The sequence below is a fragment of the Triplophysa dalaica genome, chromosome 14 (assembly GCF_015846415.1).
Source record: "Triplophysa dalaica isolate WHDGS20190420 chromosome 14, ASM1584641v1, whole genome shotgun sequence".
Classification (NCBI taxonomy): Eukaryota; Metazoa; Chordata; class Actinopteri; order Cypriniformes; family Nemacheilidae; genus Triplophysa; species Triplophysa dalaica.
Window position 1 is genome coordinate 9684434 of NC_079555.1, and position 18767 is coordinate 9703200.

Here is an 18767-nt window from a genome sequence, read left to right on the forward strand (position 1 = left end):
TTATACGAAGACGTGCAACTGTAAACACTGCGACTTCAATCAAATAAAAATGCGTTCTGACACTTCCACACAATGGTAAACACTTGCATCGGTTCTTTGGATGTATTGGTCTGGGGGGTTCAATGTACCATAACAAATTGACCCTGTCACCTGGAAATTTAACGAGCTGACTTCATGCGTATCATGGCGTATGCAGCAGCAACCGAACATATAACGGCACGTGACTCGTAGGTGGCGGTAACACCGCGGCCTCAAAAATAATTACTATTTCTGACAACAATGTCATTAGTAAAAAAAAAATCACAGATAACTTCTTCAAGGTAATTGTAGCCTATTTAACTGTTAGGAATGCGACGAACTCTCACTAAATTCGGATAATTCGGGCCCATACGATTATTTTTGTGTCAAAAAATCTTTAAAAAGCTAACATTACCAGTTCAGGGATCAGTTCTGAAAGACAAAGATGAAAGACTGAGGAGTATGCGGCGTTGTATCGAAACGGGACAGAACTGTTCGAACCAATTCGGTCCAATTTGAGGAGCTTGATCAACCAATTCAGGAACCGGTTCAATTGAATGAATTGTTCACGAACCGAACAAAAAGACCACGTTGTGTTGCGGCCTCTGACGTTTGTTTGTCTGTTTATTTGACCATTTTAACAATCACTAAGTTTTAGCATTTTAAGTTAGCTTTGGTAATGGCAATGTCAGAATGTCGAGAACAGAGAAAATATATCCTTCCTTATCAAAGAATAACAGGTAGGCCCATCTTCCTCTTAAATAGATCATTTGATGGCTGAAGTGTGGTGTATTGTTTTACCTTTTAATTCAAAAACTTAAGTCCTTAAGGTTACATTGACTGTGGCACTCATGAGTTCCCATTTCAACTACCACAAAGATAAGCCCAGTGTTTCTGTATTTATAGGCCTACATTAAGTGCTTAAGATTAATCTACTTTAACAGTGTTACATGGTTTAGGATTTAGATTGTGGTTTTAACACAATTATGTTCTTAAGTTTACTGAATGCCGGACTTTGTGCCAATAATTCATATAATAATAGTTCTTGCACACAATTATAGAATGTGTGGGTTATAAAAAATAAGATTTCACTCCTGGATTGGTTTGTGGTTGTAATATGAAGTAGTCGAAGAAACCATTTTTACTTTTATTATTCATTTCATATTTAAATACATAAATATGGCCAAACAGAGGTATTTAAAGTAACGTAACCTGTAAGATCATGCCAAATTAAATAAAACACACCAAATTGTGTTTTTCTGTGTATATAACAATGATAGAATTGTATTTGTAACAGAGAACATTATCCAGACAGCTCACTCAAAGTTTCATTACAGGTTTCAACTTGCAAGAAGTTGATAGGGTGCTGGATCTTCACTTCTGGTCCCATCTCTTTGACTGTCAAGAGCTATTGCAAAGGCAAGAATAAAAATAACAGGTAATCACATGAATTTTGCACTGGTTTAATGTAATTCTTCAACCTGATGTCATTGTTTGTTCGGCAATGTGAAAAATTACCTCAAACACATATAACTTTATTGTGTCCTCTAACATCACCAGTGGACATACAGTATGGCTACATGCATTTGCATGAAAATTCTGTAATTTTTGCACTTTTTTCAATGCCCTGAGCATAATTTCCACTATAATACTATTACCACCAATGACATTCTGTGTTGGGTATGGTAATGGAAATCACATTTTGCAAAAATTGTTTTCGCACTTTTTGCCTAATTGGACAATACTGCCTGTTTTAAAATGCTGCACAGGAAAAAATATTGTATTGAAGTGTATGTACCTTATGTACATTCTTTTCATTTTATCTCAAGGACTGACACTTTTGTCACCATAAAAGATACTATGACTTGGAAAATTGCTAGTGTGGTGGAAGTGACATTACAATCAATTATTTCGTGCTAAATTAATAAACATCACTAGTCCCAGACTAAAATAAAAATTTGAGCTGATTTATCTGAAATAAATTGCGATGACAATCTTAAAATATGTCATTGCCATTGTTTTGTCTCTAGATACACATCACTTATGTTTTTATCTTAGGCATTTTAGTAAAAGCGACTTATCCTAATTTAACTAAGAAATAGTCCTGGGTTAAACAAAGCTTTGTCTGTGAAACCAGTCCTAAATGGTATAGTTATACAATTCAATAATTACAATAAAACCTTTACTTATGAAAAGTAGCAAAAATGATGAAGGCATCCAAGACAATTCCAAGATTAAATGCTGCTCGTCTCATCTGCTTTTGCCAAAATAAATAAATTCATTGTTCTAAAAATTCAGACCTATATGTATATGGCCAATGGTACAGCTAAAATGGGTTTGTAAAGTTCTTGACTATAATTTTTTTTAACCAAAAATGCAATGAAAATCAATGTTTTTGTACCACTGAAAAGATTTAGTTTTTTTCTGAAAATGTGTTTTTTTCATATAAATGTGTCATGCAAGTTTCTAATTCATTTTATGGAGCTAAACAGCGACATCAGCGAAAATATTAACTCTTTACAATATTACAACATATGGGCTTTTTCCTTTGTTAGCATAGAGATTAGATTGGCGTGAAAATGTAATGTTCACAGCACTCTATATATTATGATTCAGAGGTTAAAAATACTTTCAAGTCAATCTGTTACTATAAAAAAAATCACAGCAACACTTTTTTGAATAGCAATACTATACATTTTATTCTGTCATTTTAAACTTTTTTTATTACTCAGCTAAGGTTTCACAAATAAAATTGTACAATTACATCCGTACAATATCATGCAGAATTGACCAAAACCAAAAGTTGCAAAAGGTTAATCTATAAATGTTACAAACAGTCTCTTAGAATCTTATGTTCAAATGTCAAAGCACTTTATGCACAATGATTAAGAAAATGTAACAACAACAATAAACAGTATCTTTCTTGAAACACCTAAACATTACTGAACATTTTGCTTATATACTGACTAACATAAACAGTACATGACAGAGACCTACCTCGAAATAGTGCATTCACAATATTTGTAACTTTCTGTGTGTCTCTGTAGTCCCATAAAGTGTATTATTTGACCAGTGGAGTCGTCTGAACTCTGGGTGCCCTGAATCCAGAGAGATATCTCTGGTTAGATTTTATTTGAGTTTGAATGTGCAATATTTATAAGAAATGTGAATTATTTAGCATTTGGCCATCACATACCCAGCTGTTACCCTCTAAAATGCATCACTGGAAAAAAATAAGGAAAGGGAAAAATGAAAGATGTTAACCTGTATGTTAAAATAGTGTAAACCTTCTGGTGATATGGCAACATTCATTCCTCACTGTGCTACAGGCAAGATATGTTTCAGAGAGCAACCTCCCGCTTATTGAAATCTTAAACATAGAAACATCCCTTATTCATCTTACAAGGTCATCATAAGCGGTCTGTCTTTTTGGATTGTGGAACAGGAGTTTAACATGACGGCTCTGTTCCGTCTCACCTCTGACGCATTTTTGGAAAGAAGTTACATCAGATACAGCGAGACAGATCTTTAGTAAATGGATCATCTAGTGTATTGATCAACATTTGGTCAATATCCTCTATTCCTCCCTTGTGTCATTTGCTATTAACAAAATGTAACTTCATTGAGTTTAGCTGTTTTCTCCATTGTTGTGCATGCTTGTTCAGTTTAGTTTTCATATTTGAGGAAAATTATGTATTTATATTTTGTGTGTTTTTAAAGAGTGTAGTTTCTTATGCCTCTTAGCTTTTGAAAATGGAAAACCGTGTTCCGCTCTCCTGGGAACGCAAGGTTTGGTGTTGGTGCTTTTGAGGCATTGATGTAATATCTGTGTCTTGAACCTGGGTATTTTTTTTATTTTGGTACTAGTAATTACGATCTGAAACAAGATTGTAATCTTGAGGATAGGTTGAGTCAATAATATCCTTTGGCAAAGAACTCAATTTTGGGGATTATGAACCCCTACTGGAATGTAGCATTCAATAAGTCAAGCCTGCCATCTACTGTTCAATAACAATTGATCATAGACTTTTTGAGGTAAAAATTGATATTATATTATGTACATTTGACAGATATGATGTATCCAGTTATGTAAGGGCCAGTCTGAAATATACATGTTTGGTGAAGTTTCCATGCACACTTTGAGTAATTGATACATTTGAATTAGGTACAAATGTGAATACTTTGTGGCTATTTGGTTACTCCATGAATATCTCTAGTCAGCAGGAGTTTTAAGGTTTTTTTCAAAATAAATATCGATTTATATTACTCCAAACTCTATAGAAAACTTAATTTAGTAGCTTAAAGGGATAGTTTACTCAGAAATGACTAGCTGTCTTCTGCACAACACAAAAGAAGATCATTCGAAAAATTGTGGCAACGAAACAGCTGTACCCATTGACTTGCATTGGTTTTGTGTCCGTAGAAAAGAAGTGAAAGAGTGACCGTTTTGTTTCGTTTATCAATATTCTTCAATATATCTTCTATTGTGTTCAGCAGAAGAAGAAAGATGAAATAACAAGATGGTAAACAAACAATGACAGAATTTTAGATATAGTTATCCCTTTAACCTGTGACTTTCGTCTATCTATAACTAACCTGAAGTGCAGACACGTGATGCCTTATTTTCTTTGTACTGTAATTTCCTGTTCCTTTTATCCACCATCATCTTTATATTAATATTACTCCCACTGCCAAGAGTCTAAAGCATGAAAATCAGAAATTCACAGTGGATCTGTAGATTTATTTACGGTTGCCAACTGTCCCGTATTAGCCGGGACATCCCGTATATTGAGCCTGCCTGATTTGTCCCGTACGGGACTTCGCATGTCCCATTTATTGACTGTTCTGCTGATCTTACCACTGTTTGAAGCAGCAGCAGCAGCAGCAGCAGCAGCAGCAGCAGCAGTGCTGCATTGCATGGTGATCATGACACTTGAGAATGATATCACCGACACCTGTCAATGACATAATCACATGTAAATGTGGCTTTGTTTCTGAAAAGGCAAAGCATGCATCTGTCACTCACAAGCTCCCTCAAACCTCCGCGTCACACACACTTTCAAATGCGCGCACAAGTGTTGCAATGTTTACCAACTTTTTTGACAAAAAATGCATGGCAACCTGAATGTGGTTTGTTACCCAATCGGAGTAGCTTACTATCTTATTATTTTATCCAAAGCGACTTACATTGCATTAACCTATACATTTATACTTAGGTATGTGCAATCCCCTGGGATCGAGCCCACTTGTTAACGCAATGCTCTTACCACTGAGCTACAGGAAAGCTGTATTAAACTATTAAAATACTGTATGTAACCGTTTAGCGAGTAATAATAATATGACGCAATGACGTTATGCATATGCTATTAAGCACGGCTGTACAGGTCAAATTTGGTCCCGTATTTCAAAGTGACACAACTTGAAATTCACTGGTAAGTCTGTTGTGGTCTAGTGGTGTGGTCTAGTGGTAAGAGAGTTTGACTCGTAGCCAGTAGGTCGCTGGTTCAATTCTCAGTGCCTCCAGGAAAATGACTGAAGTTCCCTTGAGCAAGGCATCTTACCCCTGTTTGCTCTGCAGTGATAGCTGCCCACTGCACCCTACTTGTAAGTCGCTTTGGATATAAGCGTCTGAGAAATGAATAAATGTAAATGTAAGATGCACAAGGGTATATCTCTGCTTTTTTCTGTTACATAATATAATAAACATTAGCCCCGCGTAGTGCAAAAGGTGTCATACAAATACAGCAACAAACTATACTACTAATATTATAAACAGGCAAATGGTGTGTGTCTGTATCAGAATACAAAAGCCTTGCTATTTGATCTATAGTCTCAAGTGCCCTCACACTTACTAAAGAGCATATTGCCAGTGAACGGCTTTTCAGCCATGCTTATACTTGCAAATAAAAGCCACCAGATGACACGTATGAAGTGGCCTCAGCTCATTACACACGGTGGCTTTAATCTTCCTTTTATTTACATTCCTGTAATTTGTTTTGTCCACTCTCTCAAGTATGATATGAAAAGCCTCCTGGCACCATTCACTGGCTTAGCAGAAAACAACAAAGCCATCCAGCTAAATAAAGAGAGTAAACATCACACTGAGGCATTACAATGCTGATAACTGCTGGAAGCACCAGGTCTGTGATAGATAAGAAAATTAGCTGACTGTCAACTGTCAGAAGGTGGTCTCGAACACACCTTCATTTCCAAAGCTTTGTTTGCCTCCAGGGGCTTAGAGAAAACAAGCAGGGTGCTGGAATCAAGGACGTAAGGTCGAAGCGTCGCGTTTCCAACAGTAGGAAACCTTGTGTGATTCCTGAATTACCGCTGTTCGTCTATAAGGGGCTAAGTGAAACAGCTGAAGGGTTATCTGCCTCCATACCGCTCCCTGCCACCATCACGCAACAATGTGTCTTCGAAACGTCAGCTTATAAAAGTTTCAGGAAACTCTGAGAGCTTTAGTGATCTTCCCCCAGCTTTGAATCCGCGTAGCCACCAGGATGTCTGCTTATATTAATTTCATGGAGTTTAAGAGGTCAGCAAACTCATTTGGAGGGTCTTATTCATTTATGACCTCAGCAGCCCCCTGTTCTGCACGCTCGTAGCTTCATGGCTTCAGATCCTAAAATTTACATGGAATATTACAGTCTTTACTTACTGTAGGTATGTGAACACTAGAGTGCACACAGATTAAGGGTAAGAAGTGTTCTCTAATAATGCCAGTTACCCACATTTAATGAAAACTCTATATAATGTGCATATCATCCAGCGTAGTCTCAGACAACAACCATGACATTTGTGCGCACCTGAAATCCAACTCATACCCGCTAACAAGATTAGGCTTCCTCTAATTTATTTTTTCTTCCATCTCCCGGAGCACTTTTAGAATTGATATTATGAGGAATAAATATTTTCAAGTTAATGCAAGAGAGATGCAATGATTGCTTTGAAGGGAAAGTCATGAAAAATGGATTTTGTTTAGTCCCAAAGCTAGTGGCACGAATAACCAGGAGATTTAGTCCATTAGTATGGTCTAAAAAGATCTAAACACAATGCCACATTGAAAAAGCCAAATCTTTGATAATCCTGTTAGAACCAAATTATAGAGGGATTTACATTTCATCTATCTTTAGTATGGCAAATAAGATAACCATACTTTCCACAAACTGATTTTATAGACATATATATTTTTTGTGAGACCATATATTAGATTGTTTTGAAATCTTTAAAAACTGTTTAGAAAGACAGTACAACAAAAAATGTCCTACTCCGAATTTTGCACAGTCATGAAAGGAAACTGTAGGAGATATCATGCCTGTGTGTGTTTGAAGAGCATGTAAACATTTCTCATAGGACACATGAAATCTCATTGTCTCGTAGGTTTTCTAGTGGGAGTTCAGTTCCATCTATCCGAGACTTTATTTAGTCTTGTAGTCCTGTCTAGGCTCTCTCTGAACTGAAATCATTCTGCCTCAGTCCCAGGGGACGACAGTAATGTCACATAGCAGTTTGCCTCTCATATTTCACAAACAGGACTCTACCTATTAAGGATGACTACTTACCATGGAAAAGGTGTGTCCTTCACATCTGCAACCTTCTCATTTTTTCATGCGTAGACATGTACAGTATGATTGTTCACAAAAAACACGCTCGCTCACACTAACACACCTGCAAGGAATACCACAAAGGCAAATACCGCATATATTGTGCACGCATACATAAATTGCCGTTTCTTCAACTCTGCATTTTTGTTTCATGGGGGATTTTTTTTCCTTTAAAACTAAAACAAACTTTTTTTGAATTGTTATATGAAGGTCACATCAGAAACCTGTTATTTATCACTTTTATTATTTTGCCCTTGTCTCAGACTTTAAAGGTCCAGTCTGTAGTTGTTATGGAGGATCTATTGACAGAAATGCAGTATAATATGCATAACTATGTCTTCAGAGGTGTATAAAGACCTTACATTATATGTTTTTTATTAACTTAGAATGAACCATTTCTATCTACAAACACCGTAGTTCCCATTACATGTTTCTTCAGTAGCCCTAAATGGACAAACTGCTCTGCAGAGCGCGTTTATTAAATACGTTATCTCCTTCGGCAAAGAAGCGAAAAAGTGACGACATCCTTGTTCCGTGTCAGCCGTCGTAGTGCTTCGAAAGGGAAGGGGGGAGTAAGCTGTTGGGTACAATTCGTAACCTCACCGCTAGATGCAACTAAATTTCATACACCGTACCTTTAAATACCAAAATTGAATGCTCTGTGTATCATATTTTTTTTTACATTTTTAAAATAATTAAAAAGCTATATTTTGTGTCAAAAGTATGTTCATTAATACTATACAAATAGCGAATGTCCCACAGTTGTGGGCATCATTTCCACCATGACCATAAATTGTGCTTCTAAAGTTTGTACATCTGTTTACTGGACATTAATGTGGGACAAAAAAGGCTAGAGGGTGTGAAAGTGTGGTGTAAAGTGCATTTTCTACTGGACATGCCAACAATGCTTAAGGTAGACTAAACAAACAAATACTTTGATACATTTGATAGCCTATTTTATAAAAGTATAGAAGTGTTGTTGTGGTATTGGATTACCTTTTTTGTATCTTTTTTTTATTTATTTTAGAAGACAACAGACAGGACTGATATTACATTGCAATAAATCCATACTTATTTTAGTAGGTATCAGTTAGTTGGTGAATTTACACTTGTTCTTGTAATGCTTAGCTGCTAGTCTATTTTGCATAAGATGATGCAAACTAATAATATTTTATTAAAATAATCAGCAAATGTTGATTGTTAACACTCAGAGGCTCTTTAAAAGTGTTTGATGTAGTCTGTTTTGAATGTATAGAGTTAGACATTAATATATAGTAAAAAAAGTAAAAGAAAAGACATTCTTTCATACTGTAGACTTTTGTGCAGCTGTATTGAAACCACATATTATAAAAACATTACACAAACTTATCACTTTTATTCCAGATGATTGCAGCAGATTGTAGAAGGTCAAGATGTGGCTTTGTGCCTTCACATGTAAAGACAGAAGTGTAATTACTCAAAAGAGATGACATGTCAACCTCATTTACCCTGTTAATGATGATAAACCTGCATAAACATGACTCTGGTGTATTGTAAAGACTTTTCACTTAAAAAACATTTAACTCCATTAATGTTTGTTCATTTCATAGGATTTGTTTTAAAACATAATATAACAAAAATATCTACTTGGGTATGTGTGTTTAAATTTGTGTTAAAAGCTTGTTTAGTCTAATAGGGGAAAATGTTTACAAAAACCCAACCCAAACCATGAACGTTATTAAAAGTGGAGAGACATCACAGAATCCAATCCATCTATATTCCCCAGTTAAGAAATAAAAGAGAACGAGAGCATGATTAATGATCTTACCTCTCTTTATTTCTCTTGAACCATGCAGAGGAACAGCTCCACCTTGACCGCTCTATTAAATCGAAGAGCCAAAGTTATCAATCGAGATCGGAGAGTCAGTCTTTCCATGGCGCCATGGCTTCCCCGGGCCCTAATGGCTCTCAATACACCGTAAAGCCAGAGAGCGAGAGAGATGTTGCGTCTACATTTTTGACTGATTATGCATTTTTTCCATCCCCTTTCTCTCTTTCTCTCCTTAAGCTATTCATAGAAGATAGATTCATCATTCCAATTTGTCAAGCCAGCGAAGTTTTCAATTAATTATGTTGCTGGGGAAGAGGCAGTGTGTGTATTAGGTCTCGCTGTCAGGACTCGTCTGAGGCCCCATTTACAGGACTCAAAATAAAGAGGTATCAGAGAGGTGCTTGGGCGCAGCAGTAATTAATTTGATGAATGCCTCAGCGGCACAAATAGTGGCAGCCGCGTGTCTCTTCATCAGCCGGCGTAGCGGCAGTCACCCTGTTCAGTGCTAATTTGAGAGGGGCCGTCTCATCTGTGTAGTGTATGTCCTCACTAGCGTGCCTATTCTTCACGTGGCTCTGCCCGTTCCCTCCCGCTGTCCGGGCTGCATGTGGGGGCCTTATGTTTCCTGTCAGCTTTGTCCTTGGTGCCAAGCAACTTGCTCCACTTAATGCCCAGTTCTTTGACTTTGTGGCCCGAAGTCGGTAATCGGGAGCCGACGGGATTTATGGGGCCCGGGGGTGCTGCGTCCTTTGCCGGCTCCTGTTGTCGTTCTCCCCAAAGACAGATTAGTAAAACAGGAAGTCTCGGTCTGGCAGGTGGAAGCGATGAGGAGGGGGAACCTGCACACCCCTATGCCAGGAACACCACGCTGTTGTGAGTAAGAGAAGAGAGGCGTGTCTATTCCAAAATGATGGATCATATTATTGTTGGTTAGGTTTGAGAATGCACGCCATCAACGTCAACAGTCGCCAAAACCTCACCAAGAAATAATTGGGCTTGTGCCACATAATTCAGGTTCAGATTTTCACAAGTGAGGGGACCTCATTATAAATCAGGTCAGGCTCTGATGCAACACCATAAATCAAAGATAGACGTGGCTGAAACAATTAGATAATTACCACAGCCCTGTGTCATCACTGTTTTAGAGAACCACTTTGGAGGTACAGGAGCGGGCGGTAAAAACGCTCCATAAACTCCACCATAATTAGTCCGGAGCAAATTGGAGAGAGAGGCAAGGAGAAAGATAGGTGATAGATGAGGAACAGAGGTAATTCCTATTGCTTTGCCAGGCGTGCGATTAGAATGATGTCGCTTTGTGCTTTGAATTGCCATTCAGAACAATAGTGGAGTATAATAGAAAACAATACTGCATGCATCATGATTATTAGTGATTGTTGTGGAGATGATGATGATAATAATGGAATACATCGCTGCAGTCCTTCTGAAACTATGTATCTCCATATGTTGTGTTTTTTATTTTTGCAATAAATCATTATTATTAGCAGTCACCCTTTGTTTGTGACTGGGTTTTCCAAATATCTAGCCAATAAAAGGCATTAAAAAGTGCTTGTCAACTTTGACAACGCATTTAATCATTTGAAAAGTACTCTCCATCATTTCCTGAATAACAGTGAATTTGGACATCCGAGGTTTCAGAACGACAGCGACAAATGCGATTGATGGAAGGTGTGGAGCTGGAAGCTGAACTTTTAATCAATACAAAAGACATGTTAACATATTTTTAGGAAACTAGCTTGCAGTTTGGTTTATACTTGTAATAATTATGTGGACTTCCACTGACCCCTAGTGTTTCACAGCCCTCTCTTGCACCTCCTGCCTGGTCCGACCATTCCTCCAGAAAGCCAATTATTTTCTCATCCTGAGATTACCTCTCGTCATGGCTGCCATCTCGGATCCCGAGGCAGAGGTCCAATTGACCCCAATTGAAAGTGTCATTTTCCAGCACTGCCAACCTGCAGAGATGTTCATCCCGCCCTAGACAGGAGGGCAGAGAGCAGCACTATCCTGTGCTGTTTCACAGGCAGCTCCCTGTCCGCACACATCTTCACACCCTTGCTAAGGTGGGGTGGCAGTAAGAAGGGCGGTCTCGTGCTTGTTTCAAGAGCGTAAGGAGCTTCTACACAGCAGTGCAGAAATCAAGGTCAAAACACTGCAGTGAATCAAGCAGGAAGATCGTCGCACAACTTCTAGGCTTCTGCAGACACGTGTTGATCGTGCCACAGTGTGTCCTGTTTTTTAAGTTACCCTTTTCCTCCTTCTCTCTATCACACACACACTTTTGCCATTTCACGTCTTCTCAGTCAACTCCCCTGGCTCTGGCTTTATAGAATATGAGGAAAATCTAAACTCTTCAACCGTGGCAGTGCCCCTTAAATATCTGCTCTACAAGCACTCAACACCACCCTCCCTGGAGGCAGCGAGCCGGATCTGCCAGAGAACACTGCATGCTAGCTCTTAGTCGACATCATCAGTCTTCATGCTAACTTTTAAAACACCCACTCCATTAATGTCTTGGATGTTTTGAGGTCTCCGAAAGCTAAAGATGCCACTACTCCCTTGACAAATGTGTACAGTGTACAAGACACACTTGAACTGTAAGGTCAATATTGTCTTTCCTAATAGAGAGAAAGTATCCAAGCCAGTTGCCGTTTATTTCCACTGATTTACAAATCCTTCGTTAATATAATAGATTTGTCTGTGCACAAAGTCAAAAATTTACAGTCCCAAATAATAAGGTAAAATATTGCAGGAAAAAAAAAAATTTCAGGCTGGTGTTCTTGAATGGTTAGATGCATTTTAGTATTTGCATTCATTTTTTTCTGACGTCCATCTTTATTCTTTTTTTAATTCACATTTAAATACATTAAAAATGTGGTATGTTTGTTGCAATAGTGTGTTTGGAGTACTTAAAATTTAAGAAAAAAAGAATTTACACAGAACACAAGATCACAAAAAATATACTACAGAGTTTTACCAAAAGAGCGGATCAACTATTTATTTATAAATTATAAGTCAATGTATGCTTCAATAAAACAATTTTGCATATAATGTTTAAAACTGTCATTTTACAGAAATTCCCTTTTTTATAGATGAAATACGGTAAAAAAAACATCATATTACAGAAAAAGACAGCACATGAAAGAACTGTTATTTTGCAGTTCTTTTTTGGGACCCCAGCTGCCAGAAAATGTTAGTTTTTTATGGTATTTATTTTACAGTGTCTTCATATTTTGCATATTAGAATAATATTTCCCAATATACTTATGGTTTGCCTTTTTTGACAAATAATTTGTCCCATAAATACCTTTACAGTTTAGCATATTGTCTCATATTTTGATGGTTTAATCTAAACTGAGGGTGAATCCAAAGCAAACCCAGTCCCAGCTGTTATTTTCAGCAACTACTGTATATAAATAAATATACAACCGTGTCAAACATGCTGTGTGTGACAATCAATCCACATGTTGTGCAATAAGCTACATCAGCACAGCCGTCACTTCAGCTCGGGTCAGGGTTTTGTCAAAGCCATAGGTTCCAAATGTGTTTGTCTGGCTAGATCATTGTCAGTAAAACCTCTTTAAATAGATATTAAAGGCGCGTCTACATAAGTCACAGCTGTGGCAGTCATAGCTCTACAGTGGGTAGGCAATGTTTTCCAGGCACAATTGATCTTTTAATAATGTCGTGACCATCGCGTGACCCTTAGCGGGAGCTGTATTTGTCTTCGCGCAGGGAGGGCTTCCGGGTCTCGCAAACATGTGGCAAGGGGTCAGGTGCTGAGAGTGGGAGGGATGGACACGAGTTCTCCTCTCCTTCTCTTCTTTACCTTTACAGAAGATATTAGACTTGATATCACTTGTGGCGTTCTGTCATTATTGTCATTTTGCATGAGTCCGCGGTGGTGAGTGGCGAAGACTCTGACAGCAGATTGACCCGGGCTGCTGTTCATTTGATTGATATCTGTTCAGACAATGAACGTTTGGACCTTTTTCATTCCTCCCCTTTGTGATGTGTTGGTTGGATGGGATAGGGAATCGTGAGCAGGAGGAGGGCGTATGCGGGGGGAAATGTCACACCAGGAAAGGCAGCGAGGCGTAAAGCCCTGCATGGGCAAGCGGAGGTCAGTGGCTTCTATCTGCCCTCTTTGTGCCCTAGGTAAAATGATCTAAGTGATTCTGAAGCTCTGCCACTGAGCTGCTGAGCGAGAGACAGGCGTAATGTGAGGGTGAGAGAGAGATTAGGTAGGATAACAAACAAATCTACAGCGTAAGACTGTACCAATAGCATCACGTGGAATCCAATGACCGCTCTGTCACCAATAGCAACTGTTTAAATGTCCATAAGGAGCTCCTTTCAGACAAAGCTTTGCCGAGCAATCCGAGGATGATTAACATTTCGCTCGCACGACTCTGTGAGCACAGTTGGGATTAATTCCGAGAAGGAGGATCCTTTTTAACTGAAGCGTTTGGCTTTTATGGTGTGTCCTCTGCCGTAAAAGACACAGATGTGTTTCATCATTTCCAGTGAAATGACTTAAAGTCCCTGATGATGGGTAAAGGGGAAAGGTTAAAATTACATTGTTCTGGTAAATTACACTCGGAGAAATGGCTGCGAGGCAAGAGATATATCAGAGAATGGCGCCAAATGCAGATGGAGGTCCTGTGTGGTTTAGCTTGGCTGCTGGATGCGTTTGAGCTGCCTGTGTTTGATGATTGCGATCGGCCTTAATTAAATGTGCTAATATTGCCCGCACTCCGTGTTTGTCGCCCTTCATTTAGAGCAACGGAGGTTGAAAATGCTTTTCTTTACTGGCTCTCCTCTCCCTCGTCTTTCTCTCAAACTGTCTATCCGCCGAAGCATATGAAGCAATTGACTCAAAAATGTTTTTAATTGATATTTTAATGTCTACCGCAATGGAATTGTGCTAAAGGTAGGTAGAGCCATGAAGAAACAGAAAGAGAGGGAGGGAGAGAGAGATAGCAAGTTCTGTGGCAAGCTCGTCACAGTGCAGGGTAATAAGGTCAATGCGAAAAACAACCCAGGGGCACATTTCCCAGTAAATGTGTGGAGCAGAAGCACACACGCAAACACGCACATACACACACATACACAGAAAATCGTACCAGCCTTATGCTGCAGAATCCAAACCCATCGAGTCAATTGCCAGAAAACATGACATGACCTTTCAGATTCACTGAGCATCAAGCGCGAGCGGGACTGGCGTGCTTTCCATCTCACCGCACCCCATGCCTCTTCCGCCCACCCTGCAACCCCCAGGGTCCTCGACTCACCACAAATAATTACTCTCCATCCAGTACATTCTCTGCAAGGCATGGCCAAAAAAACTTGACTCTACGCTTGACCCGTGCATTTGCGCATACACTATAGACAAATTATAACGTATACAACATGGACAGAAGTGGAAATTACTTAAGTATTTGTACTCTCAAGTACATTTTTATTGGAGCGTTTTTTTCACTTTCAAATTTTACTTCACTACATTACAAATCATGTAACACACATTTTATAAATAAATGTTTTTTACCCTTTAATACAGTACAGTTGAGTCAATGCTCAAATCTAGAACGTTTACTTCTTGTATTTTCCTTAAAGGAGCAATGGAGATTTTAGCGGCATCTAGTGGTGAGTTTGCGAATTGCAACCAACGGCTCAGTTCACCCCTTTCTTTCTTAGCAATACGGCAGCAAAAATGTTGTTGCCTTTTTCGCATCTTTGCCGAAGGAGAAAACATATTTATGAAACCCGCTCTGTAGAGCAGTTTGTCAGTATACATGTGTAGAAACAACATGTTGAACTCCAATCCATTTAAGGGGACTTGTGGTGTATGTTTATATAAATAGCTCATTCTAAGGTAAAAAAAACATAACGTTCTATTATGTAAGAACTTCATACACCTACGGGGCCATACTTATGTATATTATATTGCATTTCTGTCAATAGATCCCCCCAAAAATTACACATGAACCTTTAGGTATTTTAACCTTTAAAAGTAGGAAAGTACTAGATTTTAAATATACTTAAATTCTGTATTAAAGGTAAAAAATCATGTAAAAATGTATTAATAAAATGTAGTGGAGTTAAAGGCAGGATGTCCGCCTTTCATAGCCGTTGTTCAAATCACCAAAAAAGACACAGCCCTACCCCCATCTTTCGCTTTCGTCAGCGCTCGGCTTGACTAATGTCCATACTGTGCACCTTACTGCTGATCAGCTACAAGGTTGTTTTGGTACTCGGCCCAACTTTGTCTAAACAAGCGTAATTCGGAAATCGGACACCCTAGCCTTCAAAGTATTACATATGCTATGTTGTAGTGAAGTGATTTTTTCCAAAGTATAAAGATAAAGAAATGCGTGAGTATTGGGTTAAGAGATAACCCTGGGAATTCATAACCTGATGTTTCATACTGTACATCACTAAACTTTGGGTTAACATTCTTATTTGCATATTTGCGCTGTCAGCAGTCATGATTGGATAAATACTGCAGTGTCAAACTGACAGAATAAAAATAGTGCGTGGTCCCTTTAAATAACCAAATACCTCGCAAATCCTTTTCGGTTGTTTTAAGCCTCCTAAGATGTTACTTTCTTAAATAAGTAAAAAACTCAAAAGATTTTTTACACAGCCCACAGAGTTTCTGTGAGCACAGCTTGTGAAATGAGGTAAGCGCAGTTCAGTGAAGTCGTATCATTCCACACCCGCTTTGTTTCACACTGCACACGTTGGCACCGCAATGTCTGTTTGACCCTGCAAAAGCGGTTTCATAACCCCGGGTAAAATGCTGTTAAGAATGAAGATAATGGGTTAAGCGCACCGTAAAAAGGCCTGTTATGTATTTAAAGCCACAATATGGAATAATTTGGTCATGAAATATCCCAAAATCACTTGCACAGTGTGATATATTTCATGCAGTTGTGTTCATACATTATCCCAAATGTTCCCAAGAATGTGTAAATCCAGAGAAATTCCTATTTAAAATAATGGCCCTTCCCTTGTCTCCCTTGCCTTGTTTTTGTCGCATATCAGTGACTTAATATCCGCTGCTCCGCAGTAACCTATGTTTCCGGTTGTAGAAACTATGGCAACACGCAAATGCGGAAGTGGTTATACAACATCTGGGATGCAGCATCTATAGTTCTGTTATTATGGATCAAGATTACTCTTTGGCGAGTAAGGGAAACCCCAAAAAAGCGTTAACACATGCCAAATGAGGCGATATGGACAAATGAAGAAATAAAACAAGGATTGATATCAGCGTGTCGTTTTTAAATGTAGAGAGCTCGCGACCAAATTGGACTCGACAGATCCGCTCTTGCATGTGTTTCAATAAAGACAGGTAAACTTAATTGTAAACGATATACTCATGCACAGATTATTTGAATAGTTATGAATACAGCACCCTATAAAATACAATACATGTCGCACAAAAATATGTAGCAAATAACGTTACTTGTAAATACTGTGGGTTCGTATGTACTTTTTAAACGCGTAAAACCGTGTAGCATTGCGCTGCCAAATCAATTGACAAACTCCAGTATCAGTCGCGGGCTAACCTAGCTTTTCATTCCACGTTTTTTGCAAGCTTAATTCATCACGATGACATAAAAAAAATTCATTCTTTACCTCGTCCGTGAATATGATGGGCGATCTCTATGTGCCTCTGGATAATGAAAATGATATGTCCCATAATTACACTCTCCTACATAACGCTTCCGTTTCGGAAGCGCACCATCTAGCGGTCAAAATATTCCGTATTGTGGCATGAAGTAAAATGATGATTTTGGAATTGCATTCATTTGTTTGCAACAATTTATTAAACAGGACAAACTGGCCTTTACTTGAATCTTGTATACAGTGTTGGGTGTAAATAGTTACTAAGTAATTAGTTACTGTAATTTAATTACTTTTCCCTTGAAAAGTAAAGTAAGGGATTACTCATATGTTTTCTGTAATTTAATTACAGTTACTTTTGATGTACATAAACTAAAAACTTTGTGAAATATATGCGTGTGCAATAGTGTTATTGACATCAAAATTCAAAGTCTTACTTTAAAATCTGTGCTTTAATGTATAATTCTCACATTTGTAATACTTTGGTCAGTTAATAATATTATTTATTTGAATGAATTAAATAAGCCGTCTCATGTCTCTTAACTAATCAAGGTTGATGTAGGATATAGAAAGTAATTAGTAATGAGTAACTAAATACTTTTTGGACAGAGTCATTTGGACGGTAATCTAATTACACTATTGAATATGTAATGAGTAACTAGTAATTAATTACTTTTTCAGAGTAATTTACCCAACACTGCTTGTATACTTCAAAGAAAAAAAGTTAATATTTAAACCACACAGTATTGATATTTTTCCAATCTATTTTTAGATGAGTTCAAAAATGATTCAAAATTTGTGAAACGGAAATAACTATAATAGAATCATTCAGATTTTGTAACAACTTTCATGTGTCTTGGCATTCCGTTAGTCTTTGAAATGTTTTTTTTTTTTTGTATAATACTCATACATATACTTTTTTGTCTCTGAACCATGACAAAACCCTATGATGTAATGTGACTACCACCTACTGGTGGAAAAACAAGTCCCCGGTGCCACTGTTTCCACATGCCTTTACGAGCTGTAGCACTAATTGCCTCAGACAGAATTGTCACAGCTGGCTCTTGAAGCGGCCAGTAATGAAACCAGAGAAACCTTGTTTGTTTGTATGTTGTTTCGCCCTTCTACCCTAAGCAAAGTTGAAAGCAGCCTGCATGAACTCTTATCGTCCCACCCCGATATGATATTAAGTGCCAACATGCAGTGCCATCCTTTCGTTTAATTAAAAAAGCCAATCACGCTCACCTCTGTGCTGACCCTTCCGAGAGTCATTAAACTAACGGATTTCTAAAGATTGACGTGAAGGCAAAAGCTTCATCATTCTGTATGGCAGTGGATTTGGTGTAATTTTCTATATGTACCAACATGAGTCCGGAAGCAGACGTTAAGCTCTTTAGGCGACTGACCCATGTTATCAATCTAATGAGGGAGGGGAGCTCGGTCAAGCGGCTTTACCAAAGGCTATGGTAGCAATTCCTGAAACATGGATCACTGGCTCTGGCTTCTGCTTGCATTCACAGTGTTATAGTTTACCACTGTGTACTTGCACTGTTGTAGACAAAGACAGGTTAGCCTTGGGGATTTTGAAACGTGGTCCAATGACTCGCAAAATAACAAGTGCCTCTGCTGAATCTGCCTGCTTAGAGGAAGCTTGTTGATGGAGGCAGGGGAACAGAGCTCCC

At 38.3% G+C, this 18767-nt stretch overlaps 1 protein-coding gene across 1 annotated transcript in view; it reads left to right on the forward strand.

Annotated features, from left to right (window-relative positions):
• The first annotated feature begins 362 nt into the window (after positions 1-362).
• The window catches only part of lysmd4 (LysM, putative peptidoglycan-binding, domain containing 4), a 38227-nt gene continuing 19822 nt past the window's right edge, over positions 363-18767 (forward strand). The window contains exons 1-2 of the mRNA XM_056766289.1: positions 363-758; positions 1356-1456. The gene's annotated coding sequence lies outside the window, so the exon portion shown is untranslated. The remainder of the gene's footprint in view (positions 759-1355; positions 1457-18767) is intronic.